Genomic DNA, 21,402 nt, shown 5'->3' with positions numbered 1-21,402 from the left:
TTGGAGGAAGAACTTTTCAGTTGCTTGTTTAGTTAATTTATTCTTATGTATGTTCTAAATGGGATAAAATATTAAAACCTCCGGTTCACACTTGCTAACAAATTCATTTTTTAAATGATGCCTGTTAATTTTCTAATGATGTTCTTTCCTTTGCGAATAAATTCTCCATTACATTCTTCAAGAAAATATTCGTTAGCTTTTTTGATTGTGTCTAGAAGTTCCTTTGATGAAAATGTTAGTTCTCCTTTTGAGATAAATTTTATCCAGTTGCACTGTAGTCCCTGAAGAGGTTCTTGGACATAGAGCTGTGGATATTTGATTTTAAATTAGAAAGCTAGCTTCTCAGCTATAAATTCAAGATTTTGTTCTTCAAGATCGTGCGTATTAAATGAATACATTTGATCTTCAATTTCATTTTTATCTTCTGGTAAAATATGCGTCTACAGCTGTACTGTTTAGTGATGTCAGCCGGCTCGGTTACGATGAGCCATTGGCTCGGTTCGTCTCGGCTCAGGTGAGCTATCGGCTCGGTTCGGCTTGACTTAGTTGAGCCATCGGCTTGGCTCTGTTCGGCCCAACTGAGTCGAGGGCTCGAGCCGGCTCGGTTGGGTGAACTGTTGGCTCGGCTCGGTGGTGACAGCCATGAGCCGAGCCACTCGAGCCGTTTACAACACTAATTACAGGAAACTACGATCTCAACATTCAAACTCCGATTGCTCCTTGACCTTCATTCGGTTCGATTTCAATCTCCGAACTGCAAGTACCACTCAACCTCCAAACTCCAACAATAAATTATTTTCCGTCGACCTCAACCTCCGAACTCAAATTACCAATGGAACTGATAGAGTGCTAACTTGGGTGAAAACTGTCTGATTCGAAGACCAAGACCGAGTATTTATATGCAAGACCGAGACCAAAATCAAGTGTGCAAAAACAAGTCCAAGTCCGCAAGATTCGGACAAGAATGAGACCCACTTGCGAGAGTCTTGTAGTCTTCCAAATTAAATACCTTTATAAATAAACGAAGAATACAGAGGTTTTATGTCTTAAATTCATCATTTTTTAAATTATGTTGTCTGTTTAAGCTATGGGGATAGACGGGGGGTTAGGAGAATGTGAGTTTTTCTTAAACAAGAATAAGTTATAATCGTAATCTTTTGAAATACCCAACTGAGGAAAGAATGATGGGTTTCGTATTGCATTTCGTATGTATAATGTGACAGAGTTTATCGGCCCAAAAATTACTAAGAATGAAACATAGTAGAAACTGGTTGTTGGTTCATTGGAAACAAACTTACATGCGGAGATCAACGCATTTTACCAAAACTCTAAAAGAGTGATACACCTGCGTTGCAAATCAGCAGTAACATGTAGCTGTTAAAGACGCTTGTTTCGGAGCGCTTTTTCTTGCTTGTAGTAAACATAACAAATAACCTATTATTATTATTATTATTATTATTATTATTATTATTATTATTATTATTATTATTATTATTATTATTATTATGGAAACCAGCACCAAGACTGTGTGTTCCTTTCGCCCCCACTGGGAATCAAACCTGAAGACTTCTGCGTCAAACATAGGTGTGTTATACGTTCAACCATAGTGGGCTCACGTAACAAGTAAAAAATTGATGTAGAATATACGTATTTCTTCAAATTCATCTGGTTATTTTGTCATAACCTTTGTAATTATAAAGTTAATACTTCATGCAGTTTATTAAGATAATTAGTTGTTTTACAATGAAATAAATCTGTGATTAAAGTTGCTAACTACTTGCTACGAAATGTTAAAACAAAAGCCTAATTTTCGAAGTTGGATTACGTGAAGAGAAACAAAATGTTTGATATTTGAGTTTGTAGTAACTGATTCGTTAATCAATCTCTTAAATCAGTGGGCATTAGTTTGATCTCTGTTGTAAATATCATTCATTAAACTAATGAAGTATTAGTACAAATATGTAAAAGTTCGAGTATATCTAAAACTATTATTGTTAAGGTCGTGTAACTGCATCTATGTAGTTTTTTAAAGGCATTTTTTGTGTTTATCTAGAGACTTGTTTTGTTTTATTACTTCCAGTTATTTATCAATAACTGAAAAAATATTTCTAAGCGAACTTGTATTTTTTCTTTGTTGTTAATCAGGACGATGTTGCGCCCAACCGGCTTGGTTCGGCTCGACTCAGGTGAGAAATCGGCTCGAGCCGGCTCGGTTCGGGTGAGAAATCAGTTCGGCCCAACTGAGCCGAGGGCTCGAGCCGGCTCCGTTGGGTGAGTTGTTGGCTTGACACACTTTTCGGCTCGGCTCGGTGGTTACTGAGCCGTGATCCGATCCGCTCAAGCCGTTGACAACACTGGTACTGTTGTAAATAATTCATCATGCAGTGCCGAGTTTTTCAAGTATATATATATCTTCAATTAATGCAGATGTTACTGTTTCCTGCTGTGTAAAAGGTTCTTCAGTATTTTTACATAGAATGCTTTTCCATAATATATCCTCTTAGTCTGTACCCTAATCCTAGAGAATCCGGATGGTCATTGCTTGAACTCGTTAGTTTTCTAGGTATCAGGACATTTGTGGTAAAACCAGAACACCAGTTTTTATGGGATATTTGCGGTACTGTTCAAAACTTTCCCTTAAACAGTAGGACATTTGCGATACACACCGTGGAACGTGCGCCGAAATCATCCGTTTCAGCCCCGTTAATCGAAATTAAAATGAATACATTAATAAAGAGGTTGGGTATGCAGATGCAACAGCCTAATATATGTGATTCATTCTGTTTGGCTGATTTTAGTAGGTTATGAATATATAAGAGATCACGCGGGCTGCTTAATGGAAACTATCACAATAATCGAAACAAATAACAGCTGAAATACAAACGGAAAAGGACGAATTTTACTTCTTTCTGTTCCTTGCTTGATCTACATAAATAATTTTAGAAAGAATAGGATTATTTTTTTTTAATGAAACATGTAACATTAGGGTGGTCCAAAATCAAATGAAAAAATTCAACTTGTTCAAAATAATAGTCCACAAGGCTAATTTTTTTCCCTCTAGTCATAAGCTACTTACCTGCTTAATTTCAGCTCTATTGCTTAATATTTACAGGTCGCTCCATTTTAAATCTTTTTGTTTATGTGGTATTACCAATGAACTAACGCTAGAAGTTTGCTGAGGTATACGCTGGACCGTTTTCAAAAATATAGCGTATACCCTTCTCCGTATATACTCGTTCATTCGTAAATTTAAGGTAAATATATGCTGCACTATAAAAATATTAGGTTGATAATGGGTATACGCTCCATTATATTCATGTATACTATATTATAGGCGTCAAGACTACAATGTAATTTAACACAGTTGCTGTGCTAATAGCCGGATAGCCGGATAAGTTCATAGCTTTCATCGTGATCCTTAGATGGTGTCATCATGTTATGGGGGTAGTCCTCTCTAGTGTATTAAAAATGAAATGAAATTTTTGAGTTTTACGTCCCACGCTTATGCCGGCTAGGCTAAAGGAGACCGTGATGTTGAGAAATGAATGAAATGGTGGAATGAAGAAAGTAGGAGGAAACGGGAGAACCCCGAGGAAATCAACGCACACGGTGTTTGTCCACTACAAAGTTCACTTGGCGGGAGCAGAATTTGAACCCGGGACCCCGTGAACGCCTACCACTGACACATCACGGCCCCTCTCTAGTATATTCAAATGTTTGTTTAGTCCGGCAGAAAGTCTATCAACTTCATCGTTCAAACGATTTCATAAACAGTGGTCATCAATAAATCAGGATGATTTACAAAGACAACTGACGACCTATTTGAGAGTCCAGTGATGCACAGATGATATGCATGAAATCCATTGATGCACAAACATATCAGATGTTAAAATATTTACCAAGTGCTCCTTAAGCCAAGAAGCCTAGAGATGATTATAAGGAACTTTTGCGTTTATTTATCATATTTCTTGGTGGATGCAACGACAATCAGTCATTTCGAGCTCGAGACCCACAACATCACGCTAGGTGGATGAGGAAAGGCATTTAAGCATTGATTTTTTTTTAAGTCTCAATTCAGGATGACTGTGCGCGAAAGCAAAATTATCACATGTTTAGCGCTGTTTGTCAGCCTTGTTTTTGTAAAAAAGTGGAATGAAGCTCTCCTTGTCGACCAAACCTCTCTCAATGACTAATTTTATGTCACTTCTGTAAACTTACCCAGAGGACTGCATTTCTAGTAGTGCATGTGCAACATTTTCAAGATATCTCTAGTTTTTGTCTAAACTTTTATCAGGATTAGCATTATTATTATTTATTTTTTTTTATGAAAGAGTATCAGAAGAAACAAAGGAAAAGATGGTCCAAAGCCTGCAGCGGCCAGCATTACCAAACATTCCACTACGACTTAAGTTGACAAAGAAACCCGAATAACTTAATTTGAAGGATCTAGTAACAGCGAGAACACTCAATATTTGATGTCCTAATGAAAAAAGGCAAAGAGAAGTTTCAATCTTTCCTCAAACAAACACTACAACGCTGGCGAGATAATGCTTCTTTTTTTTTTCAAGAATTTTGTGAATTATTAAAATAAATGGCTGTGGTGAATAATGTAGCTGAAAGAGGTATCAGTCTCATCCAAAAGTATAATGAAGCCTTGACAAAAGACTAGGAACAGAAACAGTTTATTCTTCGATTGGTCGTAAACCATCTTAAAAATGTTTCCACTCCACTGAAGAAAGCGTTTTTTGAATTGAGGATACAAATAGTGACATTTTTCTAAAAGTTTTGGCAACAAATCAGGGGTAAAACTGAGGGGGAATGGGGGGGGGCGCCGTTAGCCTCACTTCAAAAAATATACGTGGCATCTCCTACTTCCTAAAATATTACATTGGGCAAAAATAGGCACGCGGGACAGCGTGACCGAATGCGTCCCCATGCCTTTTCAGATCCACTTTTAATCCTACAATAACTAAAACAAGGCAAAAATGAAGAGACCTGTAAATGTGACTTAATTGTACAGAAATTTCGTTGGTTATTTGTACTCACTCCACGGCACAGGATAGATCTTTTAAAGAGGGAAAAGGGATATTTTACGACTATGAGATAAAATGAAGCTAAATTTAGCTTTCCAATAGATGTTGTATTAAGCACTATGACCGTAGAGCTAAAGACAGTGGTATTCTTTCCACAATCCCACCATATGCACAAAATACAAATATAACAGACTCTTCATTCCTTTCTCAACAGTTAAGGGTTGAGAAAGATCACCGTAAATGAAATGCACATTTTTAAAGTTGAATCAAGCATGGGCGCCCAAAAGGGGACGAAGGGGCCAGGCCCCACCTGGCTTACGACAAGTATAATGTATATGTATAATTTCCAGTAGCGTAGCGTTTACTTTCGCAACGGGTAGACAGCACAGGCACATCCACGTGGGGAGGGGGGGCTGGGTGAGTCAACCGGGTTCCGACATCCCCAAAACTTCTTAAGTCAATATACTTTTATTCACTTTCTTAATAAAACTATACTTGTTTAGTAGAGAAATGATTGATGTAGCATGAAAATTTGATCTTACATATCTGTACTATTTGTGTTATAAAAATAATGTAGTTCCATATTTTTTTCTGAAAATATAGATGAAAGTACTTTACAATCACTTGTCTTGTCGAGTGCAAAATAGTATCCGTTCAATACTACATAGAAGTAGTGGCTTGGATCCTCCCAAACCCTGGACCCCTCCAGTTTGGAATTGTCTGCTGGGGCAAACCTTTTGGTCAGTCTCGAACCTGTAGAACACCTTCTAGACAAATATTGAGTTAGGCTATATGTGGCATTTTATTTTTTTGTCAAAAAGTTGGGGGCAATGGCCCCCATGCTCCCATAGCTCCGCCCATGCCCTCCGCCCTCCCAACAAAAAATTGGGTGTGTGCCTGGTAGATATTATTATTTCTTCTCGAGTTCGGAACCAACATTAAGTTGTAGGGCCATGTCTCATACAGCCTGGGTGTTGGAAAGGAATATTAAACTCCTGACGAAAATTTCGCTACAAACTGATTTTTGCGAGGTTGCGCTACTGTATATAACATATGGAGACTTAATTTTCATCAAAAAACCCTTAACGATTAAATCCAACAAGTATACCGATATTAATTCATTCTGAAGAATCTCAGTATATACATTGGATACGTTAAATAGAATTAATAATTTACTTCCTATGTATAATCGTACTTGCTTAGCCTTTGTAAAGTGTGATCTCTGATTCAAAATGTAAGTTCAGAAATTAGCTATTTTTTAAACTTGATACTAATTTTCATACGACAGCTTAGCATGCCATTTAATAACAACTGGTGTAATAAATCTATATCTAATCATTTAGTTTGCACATAACACATAATTAACACATATCCAAATTCACATAAAGTTAGCTAACGATTTTTAAAACAACAACAGAACAGCAGACTATAAAATATCTTACGCTCGCTTTTGCCTTTCGCAGTGTTGACACACTCTGATATTGCGATTTAACAGAAGCCGAAGCTAGATCATCGAAGATTTATATGAATTACTGGTATTCATAAAACTATCAGCAATTGTTCCGGTACTTATTAATTTAGTTTTTATTTTGTTCTATTTCTTTAAATTTTCTTTGAAATATGATTTATTTAATATCTAAAAAGAAGAGGAAAAAGTGTATTGGATTTATAATAGTGCAATTGCGCTGAGTGTGGTATCACTGCAGCTGAAACATGTCTCATTGCCAGGTTCTTTCAGCGAGCGAGAACCCCACACAGCCACATGCGCGCGCAACTTTCAAGTAGGAGCTCCACTGACTTGTTTAGCCGTGTTGAGATAGATTTCTTGATGTCTCTCTGTGGCCTGTTTGACGGAGACAGAACTTTAATTCCCCAGTTTTGAAAAATAAAATTATTTACAAATTAGATTCTACCACTATTGCTATTAACCAAGCTATCACGAACCCTATTATTTCTATATTTTGTCTACAACATGAAACGTATATTGATTCTTATTAATTAAGAAATTCTAAAACTGTTCTTTTAATTTGAAAGGGTAGACAGTGTCTCAGTGTCTCATAGCACTCTACGCTACTGATAATTTCTTAAGATTTTCTTAATACAAATCAAAATACCAAACGTAATATAGTAACGAGGGAGATGACCACCCTAAAAACATTCTTCGGGCCCACATGCAAGCAAGTAGACTTTCTTGTCCATTCGTCCAGGGAGTGGAGCGCATACTAAGAAAAGACGGGCGGTACAAATGGATTTTTTAATCATTTCTGAGGGAAATTTTAACTTAAGTTCCTAATGACTCACAATCGCTGTCCACTGCTTAATTCTCACTTTGTTAATATCTATTAGACCATTTGTCATTCGTCAACATTTTCATTTCTGTCATAAGTCGTTTCGCTTTTATTTATATTTTTAATTTATAATGATGTGTGCTTTCACTTTTTAATAGTACTTTGTTTTTCATGTAATAATAATGACCAACGATATAAAACCAAGTGAGCATTTTATCGGAAAAGAAAGTTACAAAATGTGAAAGAAGATAAGGGGCAACCGAAAGCTCTAAAAAGTTTCTTTCGAGTGCTGGACAAAATCATACAAATGTTGAGGTGGGGAGTTGTTAATATCAGTCACTGTTAACGAAGCATTTGCAGGTCGACATTCTTTTGAAGCTGTAAATTTATTTTACCTGATTGCAGTGATTTAATTGTTGAATTAAAATGGAACGATACGGTCATTTCGGTTACGGGTCTGAATTAAATTTCATGTATTTCAAAATTTGTTTGAATACAATTAGTTTTCACGCGGCATATAAGTATATAACTTGAAAGGATATAATCGGAAGCGACGAAAGGTCATTTGGATGACAAGTACTTTTTTTTACAGTACTCTCACTTTCAATCCAGCAGCGTATACAGATGCTCGTTCTATTATGACAGATAACAATAATTATTAATCCATTCTCTGTTATTAAATTTAGATGGAGCGATATTTTAAATTAGTAATAATTCTAATGCAAAGTAGAGTTTTGATTATTAGTTACTTGTGTTCAGGGATGTACCGACATAGGTGCTAGGGATGCGCACGAGACGAGTCGAGACAGGATTTTCCAGACAAAATTCGAGTCGAGACACGGCTCTTCCAATAGAGAAATTTACATTTTTCGAGTCGAGCCATCACTTTTACAGCACATTTTCGAGACGAGACAGCCACAAATCTTGTGCAGTGTTCCATTCGGAAAAAATCTTCCGGGGGGAGCACACTTAGTATTCAGAGGGCCACTGCTGGTACTCTTCTATTTATTATTATATTATAGACGTATTATTTTGATCTCCTCCCTGGGGGCAGTGGCTCCCTAAAAATATGTGTGGACGAAACAATGAACATATAGTCTGAGAGTCTGGATCCCCCAATTAGCACAATTTCATTGGGCAAATACACAAAATTATTTGCATTTTATAGGCTATTCCGAAAAAATCTTCGGACCCCAAAGAAAAATCTTGGGTGAATCATTGCTTGTGTTTACATTGTGTTACTGCCTGATTTCGAACGTCTATGTTGGAAAGAAACATGAAAGAATTGAATTGTTCTATAGGCCTAAGGAGCCCTGAAAAGAATTTTTTTGCAGAGAAACCTGATTTTAAGGTTCTGCCACTGATCGGGGACAAATACATATCAATTAAGACACACACTTTTGTCATTTGTCGTGTATTGAACTAGTTTAACTAAAATTAATAAAGAATTATTTAAAATCAAGTATATCTCAAGAACGATTAAATGGACTAGCTTTGATGGCCATTGAAAATGACATTCTGAATGAAATTGATATGGATGCAATAATAAGAGATTTTGCCAAATTGAAAGCCAGAAAAGTGTCTTTATAACATGAACTTTTCAGTAACAAAGAAAACGACAAAATTAAGCTAATTACCATATTTGTATCACTAGAAAACAATATTTAAATATGCTTTTAATGAAGTGTAAGAGCATATCTCTTTGTCAAAATCAAACCTGTGATAATGTTAGACTTGAAGCTCATTAGTTTTATTCTATTTCGACTTTTATGTTTCAACTGTATTTGTCAAAACACATCTTAGGTATATATTTTAGTTGTTTCCTGTGCTTATTTAATAAAAAAAGATATAAATTATTAAAACGGTCATGATTCATCCACAGTTAATTAGGTTTAATTTCGCCATTTTCTTTAATACTCACAGGAAGACTGGATTATTATATATTGAAGAAATTTGTAATTCTAACAATTATCTGAAGAATTTTTGTCCATTACCGCATTCTATTTTTTTATTATCATATAGCCTATATATTGTTGGCTTATACTTACGAAATGTCTACAACCGACCCTGTTACTGTTTTATATATATATATATATATATATATATATATATATATATATATATATATATATATATATATATAGGGTGGGCCATTTTAATTAATCCACGGAAATATCTGAAAAATGATAAAACATAGAAGAAATGTTTGAAGTACACGTTATATATTGCTAAGGGGGAAAACCAATTCCGCCAAAAGTACCCCTCCTCGCCCCCCGTAAATGGGGGTAACGGGGGGTAACTTTGAAATGTCAAATGGGAACATGGGTCGAGTAATACCTCGTTCGAAAGGTCTCAGAAAACTAAGTAACGCTGTACCAAAAGATGTTTCATATTGTGCACCAGTTTCAAAATGGCCGCCATGATATGGTTCGGAAACTCCAGTACCCGTAGTATGAAAACCATGTAAGGTAAATGAATGGAACAAAATTGAAATACGTAAATATCATAGGATGATCCCTGTGATCCCAGTGGCCTCCCTGAAGGGGTCTTGGGAGCTAACTTCAAAATTTCAAATAGTAACATGAGTCGAGTGGTACCTCGTTCGATAAATCTTGCAAAATCAAACATCTCGCAGGAGAAAACGATTGAGGTGAAATGGCAGTGTTCTCAAAAGGCCGCTAATAGTTACTCAAAATGTAACTGTGGCCATCCGCATTAACTCAGTGCACCAATTCTCTATCCATGAAGTCTGCCTTCCAAACAGCATTGGGTCAAGCGTACGCCCGAACCGTTGACCGAAAAATGTATTGAAATTTTGAAGTTAGTCCCCAGGACCCCTTCAGGGAGGCCACTGGGATCACAGGGATCATCCTATGATATTTACGTATTTCAATTTTGTTCCATTCATTTACCTTACATGGTTTTCATACTACGGGTACTGGAGTTTCCGAACCATATCATGGCGGCCATTTTGAAACTGGTGCACAATATGAAACATCTTTTGGTACAGCGTTACTTAGTTTTCTGAGACCTTTCGAACGAGGTATTACTCGACCCATGTTCCCATTTGACATTTCAAAGTTACCCCCCGTTACCCCCATTTACGGGGGGCGAGGAGGGGTACTTTTGGCGGAATTGGTTTTCCCCCTTAGCAATATATAACGTGTACTTCAAACATTTCTTCTATGTTTTATCATTTTTCAGATATTTCCGTGGATTAATTAAAATGGCCCACCCTGTATATATGCCCCTGTAAAGCAGTAAGAATTTTAGGGACTGATCAGGGGATAATGCCTCCCTGGAGCAACGACAGTTCCCCAGAAATCATAATTACCTCTGATAGGTCCGGATGTGACAACGGTATTTGTGTATTACCACTCTTCACTCTCAGTGTACTGAAACTTAAGTAAAAGGAACAGTTCTGAAATCTTCACCGGTTCTCTCCTCTGAAACCGCATGCGAATGGGGCCGACCTTGGTCATATACCACATCTGGAATATTATTATTTATGTCAGAGATACCGAAAAATATATATTCGACACAAATATAGGATGTTTTCGATTTTATTTATTTATTTATTTACTTATTTATTTATTGCCTGTCACCTCCATGCCAACTCTGACCTCCATGCTAACCAAGGCTTAACTTGTACTTAAGCAACATCGACAGCGTCACTATTAATCTGCGACCACGAAAACTATGATTTCGATAATAATGTTGTTCATATTTGACTACTTTAACATGTCCCTTCCCGCTTTGTTACGAATGGCTTCAGTGTTTCGCCCCACTGGAGCAATTTCAACGAACTTAAGTATAGCTATAAACCACAATCTGTAAAATAAATGTGCGGGTGACAGGCCCGTAGCCAGCCCAAAAATTTAGGGGGGGGGCGGTAGAAGTTAGGGGGGCCCGACCCAATCATTTTATACTTCATCACCATATTATAGTTCATTTGGAATCCTACCTTGAAATTTTATGGGGGCCCGGCCCCCCTTTCCCCCCGTGGATACGGGCCTGGCGGGTGATCTTTTTCGGAAAGGAATTCATTAGCTACTTTTCCAATGTGGTGGCTTTATTCGCTTCCCATGCTAAAGATTGCCAAAGAACTCAACTTTATTTGCACCACTGTGGTTTGAATATAGATTTTAATGGCATTTACTTTACTGAATGCTTGCTTAGGTGTTGCTCTCGTCACAGGAAAAGTGAGATACTGTTATAAATGAGTAGGGATATAAACAAATACGGAAAACTATTAGCAATGACACTACTCGAAATGAGTTTTCGCAATATAATGGGGCAGTATTTTATTCGAATGTGAAGGAAATCATTGCATAAATTGTCCCTTCCCCTCTTTAGAAGTCTAAGCTGCAATACGTATCTAATAATTTTGAATTAGAAATATATGCATCGAGTTTCATATCCTTAACTTTACGGTGTCCTGAGTTAAGTAAATGAATAAATTTCCTGCTAACGAAAGAGTAAAGCTTTGGGCTTTAATAGTATCGGGAGTGTAATTATTCATTTCAGCGACCCCGAAAGCTATTGAATAGATACTCATATCTTTCAATTAGGAATTTTTCATTTTCACCCCTCCCATTAAACCTCCATGCCGACAATGCTAAACTTTGATGTGAACGATATAGAGGGTATCATACATAATTCATGTACTTAAAAGCTATGGATTTAACATTAATATCGTTCATTTTCGATTATTTTTACATGTTCCTATGTCTCCCATAATAGAACTAGAGGTGATACGGATTTCGATTCCCGTCAGGAGTCGTGTGGTTCGGGTTCCACGTTAAGTCGTAGATGCACGTCTTGTATAGAGTAGTAGCTGAAAGACACGCTGAACTCTATATCACCTCACCTCGTGAGATATTCTACGTTTGCATAATTTCTAAACCACTTTTCTTTCTTTCAATCTCTTCCTTCCTCTTAGGACACGCATAGGTTCAAACCCAAACATTCTTCACGGTTGGAGGACGCAAGGCTACTGTACCTACTCTTATGGGACTAGGTAGTGAGATGCGCAGTTTGAGTAGCACGCACGAATAAACCACGCTTACATTTATTATATATAAATAATAAAATCTCATATTAGGACTTACTCTGCACGTCAAACTTTTAACATATGCGACTTTTAAATTCTGTTCTTCTTCTTCTGCTTTATTATTATTATTATTATTATTATTATTATTATTATTATTATTATTATTATTATTATTATTATTATTATTGCAATACCTATATGAAGCAATTATCTCGGCAAACTTGGTTAATACACACCATTCAGCAACCGGTAGTTGTAGAAATCAGGGTTTGCCAACAGAAGTCGTTTGCTCAATCGGTAGAGCGCTGAGCCATGGATTCAAGGGTTGCGAGTTCGAATCTAGTCTAAGTCAAAAGATTTTTTTTCCTGATATAATTCTTGAAATGGAAATGTTTCTCTCTTCACCTTTATCTCATAATTCTGAATAGAGATGTTTGGATGTGAAAGAAAAAGTATACTAGAATATAAGAAAAGAAAGGTAAATTACATGATACCCTTTGCAATTTTTAACTATATTTTCACCTATCTAGGACGTCTCTAAAAAGTTCAGACTTCTAGACCTCCTTTTCGCTCTCTTATGTGTCCTTTAACTAATTTCTACAGTTACTTAGTGAATCACATATACATATATTACAGATGACGTATCTCTTTCTCTTCTCTCTACATCATGTCTGAAGATGAATGTTTTGACAATAGGTTACAAACACGATTTTAAAAAATAATACGATCTGCGATATCAGTGATACATATTGTGGTGTTTAACTTAACATATAAAACAATAAATAGAAAAACTGAGAATACGAATCTTTTCGTGCACTGATGCTTCAATAGCAGTGAACTGATGCTTCAAATCTGTGTCTTTACTCCCTTCACCTATGTTAATTCCCTAGTCAAAATAAAAACTCTTCAAAATTAATCACAAATTCTTATACAACCATCCCTTCCTTGGAGTACTGCGCGGTCACATACCCGTCACTGTGATGTAAAGGCACTTATGGCGACGAGGATACCTATCTTATGATAGGTAATGGACCCCTATACATGACCATATAACTATATAAGGTAATAGGACCTCATCCAAGCAGATAAATTAGGTCGAAAACCGAACACGTGGTACAACGTATTGCTTACGTTTATATTTTTGGCAATTTTGTACCCCTAAAAAGGAATGAGGTGGACCACCTAAATTTATCATAATACATATTAGGGTCCTGTACTATAATACCCAATGTTTAAATTGGTCAATTTCCAAAATTTAAGGGGTGGGCCAAGGTACCCATCCCAAATTTTTCAAGGGGTGCATTAATATACCCATGTCTTATGAAAGGAAATGAACCCCTGTATACGCCCATATAACTATATAAGGTAATAACACCTCATCAAAAGGGATAAATTAGGTCAAAACCCCCCGAAATTTGAATTTTTGGCAATTTTTTACCCATAAAAGGGAACGTCATAGACACATAATACTAATAGAGGTACACACTGTTGTCCTAGGCTACCATACCAAATTTTTAGATTTGGCAATTTCTAAAATTTAAGGGAGGTGGTCCTATGTACCCCTGCCAAAATTTAGGGGGTGGGCCATGGTACCCCTGCCAAAATTTAGAGGGGGTTGTCCTAGGTACCCCTAGGTCATTGGCCCCGGGCCAAGGTCATTGACCTTTGACCTATGACGTCACAAATTCGGGGTCAAAGTCCAAACTTCGATAGGGTGTCCCCCTTACTACTCTGTGTAAGCACTTCAACTAAAACCGGCTTTTAAAAGTAACCCATCATTTTTCCATTTTTTTCGCTGTACAGGTGGTTGCCCACGCCAATAATGTTGTCTGGAAAGCTTCAATATAATGTTTATATTTTACTTTATTTGATAACGTAGCATATAGTAAATCAACTCAGCTGTAACCTAACAGTAAGGTACTTGTAACTGTTGATTTCCTGATCTCCGAAACGGAATCGATATTTAAAAAAAAACGTGGAGCGCAGCATTAGCGGGGAGTGGAAGCGTAAGTTCGATATTCGGATTGAGTTTTTTTTTTAAAAAAAATGCCCTCATTTGTCCTTGATGCCAGAAATCGGAGGCTGAAACGTAGACTTTTTTTTAAAAAAAAAAGGAAATATAGTTTAACTGATAATTTTAGTGATATTCGTAATACTGGAGTTGTTTTTTTTTTTCATGGCGGTGTGTAATAATGCTAAATGGAAGATTTCAATATCAGCGGGAAAATTAACATATGCTTGTGATCATGGCTATTATTTGGGCCGAATGATGAAGTAAATAAAGCTTAGAAAGCTACGAGCACAAAAGTGACTACATTTAAATACATTCAGAAAGGTTAGGTGTAGTGTGTGCATACCAGACAGCAGATATCCCTGCGGATAGCAAATTTGACTTTGAGCGACTGTTACTAGGCGGTTATTACTAGGCGTATGTAGGTATAGACATATATTGGGGCAGCGTTGCTAAGTGGTTGGACCCCTGGGAAATTTTCGCCCTGGGTACGTTCTCTGGGCGCTAGGTTGCTAAGATGAATATCGTACTTCAAAATTTTCTGAATATTCATGCTCTTGGACAGCTGGTCAATAGATGGGAAAATGTTGATGTGAAATTGGGCCGTTAGTAGGCGTATTTGTGTGTATAGAGGTGTATTGAATAGTGTCATGATCTTAGGTGCCTCTATAAACAAGATGAAACATGATTTTTCCTCTTCTTCTCGTGAAAACTGGTCGTCGAAGCTTCCCACAGCTACTCATAATGTTTTGAAGCCATAGGATGAGAATCGTAGACTCCATCTTTTTTATTAGTTGCTGAGGGGGATATAGTGTTTCATTGAAGCTATTTGCTAGGCATAATTTGGCCTTGGGGTTCTCACGAAGTCACTGGTAAATGTCCATGGGAATAGGGTTTGTTAGCAGATTGTCCTTTGATCGAATTGGTCTTAGTTGCTAAGGTGAATATCGCATTGCATGATTTTTTTGAAATTTGGGATGAGAATCGGAATCCGTTCATCGTTGACTATGAGATGATGCTGAGAAGCTTCTAATAGAAAATGGGTTCCACGTGAAAATTATTATTAAAGAACTGATAATGATGATTATGCTTAGATTCATTGATGTCGATCTTAGTTGCTAAGTGGGATCCTTGACTAATGTTTCGAAGCCACTTTATTTTATCCTGAATGACATGAGAACGTATTTACTTCTTGGAATCCATATACTAAACCCCCATGGCAGAAAGGATTGAATCAATGTCTTCAAATATTCAATGCTTTCCCACCAAAAATCGAAGCATTACTCGGGACTACAGAAATAAAAGTACAATAAAAAAACAATGAAGAAATGTCAGTTTAAAGTGTGTTAATGGATGTGTGTATATAATCGAACAAAGTGGTATTAAAACGTGAAAAAGAAATCGTGTATCGAACTTAGGTCTGTATGTATGACACCCGCGCTAACCAATAGAGGAATAATTTTTCAGCGGTAATCGAACCCAGGACCGTGTTTATAAGGCACAGGTGCTAACCACTAGAGCAGCAGGGGAAGTACTATGTTTCAACAAGTGATAAGGGTCACCAGTAGATTACAGTCTTCATAATGTTATGAGCGATACGCGTAAAGTATGTATTAGGAACTTTGTAGTTAGAAAATCGGAAACTTTGCGTACCTGTATCACATGTCGAAAATTGAAATGAGATATTGAATATTAATTAACTCAATCTATGACCCGTAGAACTCGGAGGTAGAATGCCGAGTTCACAAAAGCTCTTCGGTAATTAATAAAGTCTCGATATGTCGATCACTCTTTGTTAGATTACTGTTAATTTTTCAGCTGCTCATCGTTTCGGGTTTTGCAGCATATTTCCTTGCATGAGAAATTGGCAGAAGTTGTTGTTTTGATACATCTTTCGAATAATGTGTGTAAACAGATGTTATAACTTTTCATCAGCTGTGGGACTGTATGAAGAGTGAAAAGTAATACGATTTGAATCACCATGAAAGATTATTTTGTTTGATGAGAAACCTCTTCATACGACGTTCTCTATATCTTCGATTTCATGTTATGTATTGTTCTTCGATTTCGTTTATCTGTAATGTATATGTGACTGATAAATTTTTACCTTGTGTATTTCTGTGGTAGCATAACGTCAGAGATGTGTTGGGAGACAATTTTGAGAAAGCTAATACTTCACACTGCATTGTGGTGTGAAAAAAGACGTATACAGTGCAAGATTAGTTAGAGGTTTGTATGCTAATTAGTTGTTGTATCATGTTGCATCAAGAGAGAGTGTATGAAAGAAGAAGAATGCAATGTCATAGCATTTCTGACTACGAACAAGTAGTAAACATATCTCGTTTCAGAGAACTGCTATTATCACAATCTGAACTGTGACACATTCATTAACAGAGAGGTATGACGACTTTAAGAAAAATGTAAATACGTTAGTGTTACTTATGTATTCGAATACTAATTAAAAAATTACAATCGTATTGAGGTGAACAAAGTAGCATTAAACGTAAAATAAATATGAACCACTGTGTCCCTTGTTCTGGTGGAAGAGAGGTCCATGAGGAATCGAACTCGGACGAAGTCAAATGTTCATATGAGTTGTTAAAAAACGATTCGGGAGCACTCAAACCAGAGTAAAATATCGATAAATCTTATTGAGCTAAACATAAGGACATTAGAACTTAAAATGATGTGGGGTGTCTAATGCATAGTTCTCGTGGTGACTGAGATTAATGATGAAATTGCAATCGCATTTAGTGAATTTGATTGTGGGTAAGAGTGGTCCGCGGGTGTGAGTATCAAAACATGTAAAGTATAATATTTAAAAATTGTCGATATTACTGTCATATCCATAGTTTTCGAGGTCATTGAGCTTATTTGGAAATTCAAGTTCACACTATATAAATAGAATGATCGAACCAGAGACCCTAAACACCAGAGGCAAGCACACACTATCATTGAGATGCCGTGCCTCAAGTAAATGATAATGGAATAAAATGTGAAACGAAAGAGAGTACATCGAGAAAACTCTCGGGTACGATTTTGTCCACCACCGATATACTAGCTCGGAGATCGAATCAGGGACCCTAATCACCAGAGATAATACACTTTATTATTGAGACACAGTGCCCCCGTAAGAGAGAGACAGCGCGAGCTGGGATCGAACCTAGGACTCAGTTGGTGAACACTAGCACTGAGCCATCGTGCCCCAAATGAATGATAATGGAATAAAATGTGAAACAAAAGAGAGTACATCGAGAAATATCTCGGGTACGATTTTGTCCACCACAAATTTACTTGCTTGGAGATCGAACCAGTAACACTAAACACCATAGATAAGTGAGCCACGAGAAAACCCAGGAGAGGTGATACTGAGCCACCATGCCCCAAGTGAATGATGATGGAATAAAATGTGGAACGAGAGAGAATTCGAATAGTAATAAAAGCATTAGATAATGATATTAAAGAGAAATGGAAGAGTGACTCATCCAGATTTGAACTGAGGTATACGATAATGAAAGGTAAATATTCATATTATTCGATAAATGTTATGGGATGTTACGGTACTTGGTTTCAATTCTTGGTAATGCCACGATATATTATATTATTTAATGTAATTTAACTTAATTTTATTTACATAATCACTGGTGTTTACCAAATCATTTTACTCGACAAAGTTTAGAAGGAAATAGCGTTACGAAAATTATTCACATTGTTCATGAATTGTTATCTTTGTTACGAAAAGCAAATACTGCAAGTTAGTAATTTTACGTTGAAGAGAATTTACATAACGATGTCATTATGTAACTGTTAGATAACTACTATTAGTCAGCATTTTAATTCCAGAATTGTAACAGCAAGTGTTTGTAATGTTGTAAGAATCTTTGTATTCAACTTTTCCAGAAATTTCTTAGATTGACAAAATTTAGATCATCCGGAAAATTGTCTTGATATTTTAAGGATTTTTGGTCAGCAGAATGTTTTTTCTCAACTGAGTTTTCTCAAGAGTTTCCACGTGCTGGCTAGAGCCATTGTTATTTCGAAGTATATCTTAAATATGCAATCTCATGTTTTCGGTTACATAAAATTGTTTCCTTGGAAATAGGAGTAGAGAGCGAGAGTCGAGAGAGCGCAGACTAGTATTACGACGAATTGGTAATTGTGGAGAGCCGTAAATTGTAAACGGACGAACATACCATGCTTTCAATACAGTACTACCTACGATGTAACGGGACAGAATAATTTACTTAAGTTTAAAAGTGTTTGGAAATTTTGTGAACGATCCTTGCTATTAAGTGTTGCGATTACTAAGTTTGATCCTTCCAAGGACATTTTATAACACCCGAAAACGGACTCTTGGCAACATGGATCCAACAGTACTCAAGGTATGACATTCTTTTTGGCCAGATTTCCTTTCATTTATCCTACACAAATTTTCAGACATTTAAACACGTCCAATCTAGGAACATATAATTCTATGCTTAATAAATTGATCTGACATGAACGTGCTGCCTCTTTCTAAATTAAACTTCTACCTCATTAGTCATTACTCAAATTAGTTTTTAGCTTTTCATTGTACTCGATTTTGCCTAACTTTTAGGGGCATGTTCATAAGAGAAATTTCAGATATTTATCTAAGTTTGGTCTGGTCTTCTCCTTTTAGCTCCAATCCCCACATTCGTTTTGAACTAGAGTAGACCAGGCTAACATGGTGGAGATATGCTGTGAGGCTTACGCCTTAGTAACAATCCCAAATCACCAAATAGTTTACTATAGCCCAATGACCTTTGATGCTTATGTCTTTGTTTCGATTCCAAATTTTTAAATATCTTACATTCACCCACCAGGAGATGGACATAAACAGTTTACTTTGAACCACTAGAACATGATAAAAACACTAAAAAAGATCCCACAGTAGTTTAAGTAGTTGCACGACAGTGATTAACCCATCCCACCCACCCGCTTAGTATATTAGTTTTTTTTAATTACACACACACAAAAAAATAGATTTGCTCCGTGTTTCAACTTTAATATAATGTGTTGATTTTCTGGAATAATGTGATGGCATAATATTTAAGGAGGAGTCGGATCAGTGGAGACAGTCGGGACAGTCACGTCAGTCGAAGTAGTCGAAGTGCGGAGAAGTTGGAGGAAAGAGAGTCACGTCAACGACGCGAGATTTGCGTGACAGTGTCAAATATAACAAGCGAGTTCGAACATCCAAGTACACGTTGACCGAGAGATACGAGCTGCGCTGTTCCGAGAGTACCTAAGTTCACAATGGTAGTTTGAGACTCCATAGAAGGACCTCGTTGACGCAAGAAGGAGACCGAGCCCACTGACGTTCCAGCAGGTTGTATCTCCAAGCCCACATCGTCATCAGCACGCAAGGGGAAGTCCAAGAACCATCAGGTATGTGTCCCTTCTTTGAATCTGTTATCAGTGGTATAATGTCCGGCAATGTCGTTATCATGATCTGGGAGGATTAACTTATCCACTCTACACACACACAAACCTCACACATAATAATTTAGGTGTGCTGATTTAATATTCTGACATAAATGAAAATACATGAGCAAATTCATTTTAAATCTGATTTGTTATTTCAAGTATTTTACCTCTTACATGATTTAAATAAGTTAGCTTATTTCCCGTTCATTCTAGATGGTGAACGGAAGGTAACTTCCTGTGTCATCATCCCCAAATTTAGACACCGACATAGGGAAGTTCACATTGTATTCAATTGGACATAGTGATATTAAAACGCAAAATGAAGAGTGATTCGCAAGGAATCGAATTAGGGACCACTAAAACCGAAGTCAAATATTTAGATTTGAACAAAGTGACATTAAAGCTGACAGTTTATAAAACTAAGGGTTTATAGAAATTTAATAGGAAGAATTAGCAGTTAGCTGATTTATATCAGCGTTTTGACGAGTTAAGACTTTATACTGCATGGAAGAATAACTATTCAAGGTAACCTACTTTTACTCATAACACTAAATGACTTTGTCGAAACATAGAATGCCATATGGATACCTGATCGTTAAGATGTGCTACGTTTCCCTGCACAAACACTATTTCTGAAACAAATGTTCTTTCAGCATTTCTTTCATATTCTTTCATTAGCCTAAATCAATTCGTAATTCCGGTTCAATTAATCACAATATAACAAGAACATTAACAGATAACAAAATAAAAATCATTGTGCCTCTTATTCTGGTGCAAGACTGAACCGAAGTCAAATATTCATATCAAGCGATACATCTTAATCACGAAGTCAAATATCCATATCAAGCGAACAAACCCCTTTTCAATCCCATTGAGGAAAAATAATCATTTCTAGTTTAAATTTTGATCGTTATTCTGTAAAACGCTCACAGATAACGATGGTTAAGAGAAAGGTAACAAGCAGTTTAATGTCGTAACAATATATACCATATTCGTTCTATCCGCTTCACTAAACCTAGAAGTGACATAAATTTACACTTTCACTTCCAGCTTCAAATGTTTTCATAGAACAAAACAATTCATCATTCCTAGAATAGGGCCTGTCATCTCTTTTAACCCTGTTTTCAAATTGGCAATGGTAGAAATTATTTCTGGTTTTAACGATGATTAGCATAGAGTAAAAACGATAACATATAGAGAGAAGCAGTTTCTTTGAAACCATTTCATCATTCCGAGGATATATACTATTACTCTTTTAAATCCTCTTTTCAAATTATTTCTGGTTTTAACGTTGATCGTCATAGAGCAAAAACGATGATAGATAACGAGAATTCATTTCACCAAAAATATGTTTAAATTTCCGAACTTTATTTTTCCAGGGGAACCACATGATCTAGAAGCCTGTTACATTTTAAATTTCAATATTATCATCATATAACAACAATGGTAAGAGATAACAAATGAAACTCACTTGGTCTATGTTAATCATCGTTGAGACCATAAAGTGTTAATTTCTACAACTTTCAGCTCGTTTAGAGGATTAATGTACGAGAGGGTTTACCCAGATGT

Source organism: Thermobia domestica, chromosome 18 (genome assembly GCF_964235325.1).
Source record: "Thermobia domestica chromosome 18, izTheDome1.hap1.1, whole genome shotgun sequence".
Classification (NCBI taxonomy): domain Eukaryota; kingdom Metazoa; phylum Arthropoda; class Insecta; order Zygentoma; family Lepismatidae; genus Thermobia; species Thermobia domestica.
Note: the sequence above shows the minus strand (reverse complement) of the source record.